Raw genomic sequence first — 6,303 nt, 5'->3', positions numbered from 1 at the left:
TGGGATCCGTATTAAGTTATGAAACGGGCACACTGGCTCTAGTCTTGCCCCATAGGATTTGGGGTAGTACTGCTGGTTCCTCATTGCATGGATTTCATCATTGCCATTCATCAATGGTTCATCATTGCATTGCCAAGAAAGAAATATGAGGCATTTCTACATCTTGCTTCCCATCCTCTGCTCTATGCTGTGGAATGGAGTGAAGCTTGAAGTGAGATTTGTGGAGTTCCCCAAATAGTTTTGTCACCTGTTCATAATGCTGATGGACTGCTCAGATTTTAGTAACTCTAGCTATGTTAAGTGTACTCTCTAAAAACAGAAATTGTTGTGTAGAAAAAGAAGAGACTATAACACCGAGTTATGCACTGGTGACCATTTCCCCAATTCCTTATTTAATAATTGAAGTAACGTGATACTGTGTAGTGTGGTCACTATTCATTTTGCCCTACTGCTGCAGTGGGCTGTAAATAAATTCTTAGATTAGAGGTGGCAACTAACCATAGATTACATCTGGATTTTACTGGATTTTTCAGTAAAAGCTGAAGTCTCTTCCTGTAATGGAGAAAGACAAAGGAAGATGTTTTTGTGGGTAGACTTTCGGCTGAGAGATGAATGGTCATCTGGTGGACAGCGCACTCATACTTAATCATGGTAAACATTTAATCCATCATGATAAGAAGAATAGAAAATGGAGCCTAATTACGTAATTAGCAGGGTAACTAAATCATTTGATTAATTATGAATGATGCAAAACTGCATAGTGAAACCTGCGTCGTGTTACAGGACTTAAAAAGCTGCAAGGAAATAGGTTTTTCAAAGGGAGTGGCATCTCTCTCTTTGTCTTGTCCAGAGATAATTGTGAGACTGAAAAAAGTGAATTAATGTGTAATTTAAATCAGCCAGCACCATTTGTCATTAATCTGTTTTAGAACCTTTGGTCATAGATGAGCCATGTAGAATTGCATAACTTTTTTTTCAGCTTTCCCTCTTTGATCTCCAATCTGCCTCTTTTTAAATAACTGGGGATTTAATTCTCACCAAGTGCCTGAGCTGGGCTTTCTGCTCATCTAAAAGTCTTAGATAAGATGTGATTTATAGCCAAAATAACTAACATGGTCTCTCCCTGCAATTCTTTCTAAGTTCTTTTTGGCTATCAGTTGTCTGTTGCATAACCGCAACATGTATTGAGGCTATGGAAAGAGGATGTGCTATTCCAAAACATCAACTAAAGGCCCAATTCTAAACACCCTCAACGCTGTCACTGAGCTGCAGCGCCAACGCTGGATGTTGCAAACATGCCCTAAGGCACGTCAGCATAACCTGGAGAGTGGCAGTGGCCAGCGGCAGTCAGTGCTGAGACTCAGTATCATGTGCTCCAGCAGTTGGTAGTTTCAGGGTGGGGGGAGGTGGGAAGTGGGTGGAACGGGGCAGGGGGAGGGCAAAGCAGGAGGATGAATTGGGGAGGATGGGGGTGGGACCTGTGGAGCCCTGCTCCTCCGGATGCTATCTTCCATGTTGGGCTGAAAAGCTCAACATGGAGCTTCTCCGGTTTGTGCTGGGAAAATAGCAGACCGGAGGAGACATATTGAGGCCCCTGAACCCTTACTTGGGGGAAGGGCATGAAAGTCCCCTTCCTCCAAAGAGGCTTCCAGCAGTCCCAGCAAGGCCGCTGGGTAGAGTGGTTGCCATTTTGGCACTGCTGCATCCGGTGGTACTGCCACCATTAGGATTGGGCTGTAAGGTTGCAATCCTATCTATACTTTCCTGGGAGTAAGCCCCATTAACTACAATGTACAGTGGTATACTATATTAAAATGAGTGAGTGTTGATTTTCCATTTTATTTTTTAATGAATTATTTTTATTATTTTATTTTAGCATATTTATTATGAATTATTTTTAGATGTTGCTTCCTTCAAGTTAGAAGTCACAAGGCACGGAAATTGCCTCTCCGTATAGTTCTTATTCTGGTTCATGAGAACAGAGTGAAAAGGCAGCATCCAATGGGGTTATTTTCTTTCACTCCATTTGTGTTTGTTTGCTTTTTACATAATACATCTGCAGAGCACCATGCATAGAAATCCTCTTGTGGCATTTTCTTGAGCTGTTTTCCAGGAAGTTCTGTTCTCGTCGTGATTCCATCCATTCAGCATCTTGAGTTGAGCTAGAGGTACAAGGTTGTTCTTAATTTGCTTCTTCTGGTTTCCCAGTTCCCTGAGGAGAGGAAGGGATCTGAAAAGCTGAACCCTTAGTCTGTGTACCAAGTCTAGAGACCCATTTCAAATTCCTATGGCAGTGGTTTCATTTCCTGACTAGCCCTCAGTTATGGCAAGGAAATGGAGGGGATGAGAAAGATTCACGCAGTATGGCTTTTCTGTTTTGATATATTACATAGCTGGGATTAGTATTTTTAAAAGCGATAATTCAGCAAGTACTTAGAAGAAGAAGAAAAATAAAAGTCTACATAGTTAAGAGTTGGCTGGAGAGAGGAACTGATGCCATTCTGACAGTGAAGGTTTGGCTAAACAACTGTACTGTATTAGTATTGATTAAAAAAGAGAAAAGTTAGTGTGCTTGTATCCATTATAAAGTATTTGAATTGGAAAGGACATTTAAAGGCAGTACAGTATTCACTTTTAATTCAACCATCTGGAAGAGACGATTCAGCCTCTGACTTTGGTAATTTATGATAGGAATTTGTAGTCACACAACATTCAAAGGCTTTACAATCTTTGTCCCTGTCATGGTCCTTAATGGCATGATGGGTCAATCTAACGTGACATGGATGGGCTACTGGAGGACAGCTGTCAGACATGCATTTGATTACTTTGATTTGTATTAGAAACAATCATGACGTGGTCTACAATTTGTCTGTAGTGCCAGAAGGCAATAGCCATGTGAAAATATTCAATATTGGAGAAGGAGATAAGGGATCAAGATCTTGCCCCTTTGTCATTCCCAGTCTTCAACTGTTTGAGGTCATGCCTGCAGCAAAGCATCTGTATACCTGCATTTACGGCACAATCATATGCATGTCTACTCAGAAGTAAGCCCCACTGAGTTCTAGTATACAATCATGATGGAGTGGGGGGTGGGGGGCACCTCTGCACCCCAGTGTGCACTTGGTCAGTGCAGCTGCATAGTGTAAAATGTGGGGGATAGGATTGGGCTGTTTGGCTCTGAATATGAGATATGTGCTGCTCTTTAAAAGTAGATGATACAGAGACTGCATATTCTTATACACACTGGAGGGCACACACATTAGCTCCTGTGCATACATGGCCCCAAGTACAAGGAAGTCAGATGTGATACAGTTACGGCTGCTATACACACATTCTTGGTAGTAAGAATAGCAAGTATGGACTTCGGAATTCATTGAATAGAATTGTGCTGTTAGAGGTGTAAATGCAATCCTTCCCACTGAGTATTTGTTTCTATATACACAGAAGCACAGGGCTAACATTATGATGGTTTTGGGACTTTAAAATAATTCAGCTTGGGGTTGCTTTAGAGCAGGGGTGCCCAAACGCCGGCCCGGGGGCCACTTGAGGCCCTCGAGGCCTCTCAATGCGGCCCTCAGGGAGCCCCAAGTCTCCAATGAGCCTCTGGCCCTCCAGAGATTTATTGGAGCCCACACTGGCCTGACGCAACTGCTGTCAGCGTGAGGGCAACTGTTTGACCTCTCGCATGAGCTGTGGGATGAGGGCTTCCTCCACTGCTTGCTGTTTCACATCAGTGATGCAGTAGCGGCAGCAAAGGAAAGGCCAGCCTTGAGCTATTACAAGACCTTCATTCATTCATATAAGTTCATCTTTAATATATTCATCTATGTAAACTTATGTAAATTTATTCAAATTTTAAATGTAAATTAATTCTTTTTTTCCCCCGGCCCCCGACACAGTGTCAGAAAGACAATGTGGCCCTTCTGCCAAAAACTTTGGACACCCCTGCTTTAGAGTATTCACCATAGTTCTTCCATGCAAATGCATGCAGGACACAAAGAAACCAAGTTCACCTACTACTTCCAGTACTGTGAGTTTTCCTGTGTACGACAAGCATGTTTGAAGGTGTACATTGCCTTCCTTTTTTTTAAGCCACAATTTATTCCCCAAACAACAGTTTCTGTTTGTGGAATGTGTTGGGGTTTGGCTAGTGGGTGTCCAGAAAATAACTTCAAATGTATCTTTGTCATGCACTGTTACCCTGCACATGTCCGATCTCGTCTGATCTCGGAAGCTAAGCAGGGTCAGACCTGGTTAGTACTTGGATGGGGGACCGCCTGGGAATACCAGGTGCTGTAGGCTTATACCATAGTCTTTCGAGACTGAAGTTTGCCAACCATGCACTGCTTAAAACAGGATCATTCACTTCCTTAAAACAAAGAAAAAAAAACATTTGGAAGTTTATTCACATTTTCAAAATTGTACACACACAAAACAGCGTGTCAGAAAATGCATTTTCTGACCAGCTCTGACCAGCTTTCTGCTCTGGCTCTATAGCTAGCGCAAGTCCACATTTGGCCTGGGAAGGGGGATAAGACATGGCATTGAAGAGCATTGCTGATCCCACCCCCTCCCAGGCCCAATTTGCTCACCCCACCCTGGTTTCAACTTGACTTGAAAATATGTATCTTTTCAAAACCTGTTAACCCTTCTATTAACTCTTCATATATGAGCGTTTAAAGAGGTTCTTCTTTGTAGAGTTTGATGAAAACTCTGTAGATTTGTATTTGTGTGTTTGAGAGCACACACGTCACCTACTCCACTTTAAGGAAAGGAGAGCCTGTGTGGTGCAAGCTGAAGACAGGAGAACTGAACGAGAATTGTCCCAGAAGGCAGAGACACTGAAGAGCAGAAATCTCAAAGGAAGGGTGACTCGAGGAATGGGGCAGAGTAAGGAGAAAGATTAGAAACCCGAGAGGAAGGGGGAGGCAGAAGACTAAAGAAAAGCCAGCTAAAGAAGAGGTGTGGAATTGAGAAAAGGACGCAGGCATTCCTGGAGAGTGGCAAAACACCAACAGCCAATCCTATGCTTCCTGGAGCCTGGAGGAACAGTGGCACCAAGATGGCGACCACTGTATTCTGCAGGTGTCAGGAAGCTGCTGGAGATCTCCTTGGGGGAAGGGGACTTTTGCCCCCAATGGGCTTCCTTGAGTCTGCACTAGCTAATTTGCTGGCGTAATCCCAAGAAGCTCCGTATCAGGCTTGCAACCCTGACACAGAACTTTGGATCAGGCGGTTCCCACCGCCTTCCAGGCTAGTCCCTCCCCTGGTTCATCCTTCCCCCTGCCTTCCCCCACCCTGAAAAGATGCTCCACTGGCTGGCAGCAAGACCTACTGCCAGCTGTGCTGCAGAGTCATCTTTCCAGCATCGAGGCCCAACATTCCCTCCTTGCTCGGTGCCATAAAGTGCTTTACAGCACATTTACAACACCTAGTGCCAGTGCTGAGCTCCAGCGCCAGCACTACAGGGCCATAGGACTGGACCTTAGTATTTCAGGTGCCTGATCTTCAGTGTAAAGTGGCCCCTCCCCCTCGCCAGCTGAGCCATTTGGAGCAGGGAGAGTGAAGCAAAGGAGATGCCTCTGCTTCGCTCTCTCTGCTCCAAATGGCTCTTCAGGCAAAGGGGTGTGTGTGTGCTTTATACTTGCGTTTAGGTGCCTGAAATAGCCCCCCCCCCTTCCAGGAATCCTAGTAGGAAAAGAAGTAACAAGAAAGACTTCTGGAAAAGGAATCCAGAGAGCCTCTTGCATTGAGAGCGGGTTGAATGTCACATGTTTATTTGAACCATCCAGCTAACCCTTTTGGCTTTAGACTTCTGATTCTGAATATATAAATTCAAATTAATGGTTGTTTTGACTTCACAGCTATTCTGTGAGTTTATTTCTCTCATCCAGACATGAAGATGCATATACTGCTGGCTTTTCACTGGGTTTAATTCCAAAGGAAAAAGAACAGATGATCTGAGTTACTCTTTCTACAGGAACACATATCCAGTGATTGATTGCCAGTCTAACTGAAGATTTCTATGAACTGAATCTCCAGACTTCAGTCTAAATAAGAAACATAAGATTGGGAGAGTATGTGCCTCTCTCTCTCTCTCTCTCTCTCTCTCTCTCTCTCTCTCTCTCTCTCTCTCTCTCCACTGCTTTTCTGGCATCAGCACATTCTCTATGGTGGTATTTCTTTCTGTTTTCAATTTTGGCTTGTCTCAATAAAGACAATGCAATAACCTGATTTTTAGTACTGTAAACTGTACAAAATTAAGTCTTTAATATATACTCTGGATGTTGAGAGAACCCTGGG

General features: G+C 43.6%; 1 pseudogene; it reads left to right on the top strand.

Annotated features, from left to right (window-relative positions):
- The first annotated feature begins 4,186 nt into the window (after positions 1-4,186).
- LOC136637532 (5S ribosomal RNA) lies at positions 4,187-4,302 on the top strand (annotated as a pseudogene).
- Positions 4,303-6,303: the final 2,001 nt, after the last annotated feature.

This window comes from Tiliqua scincoides, chromosome 1 (assembly GCF_035046505.1).
Source record: "Tiliqua scincoides isolate rTilSci1 chromosome 1, rTilSci1.hap2, whole genome shotgun sequence".
NCBI lineage: Eukaryota > Metazoa > Chordata > Lepidosauria > Squamata > Scincidae > Tiliqua > Tiliqua scincoides.
Note: the sequence above shows the minus strand (reverse complement) of the source record. Positions and strands in the feature narration are given on the sequence as shown.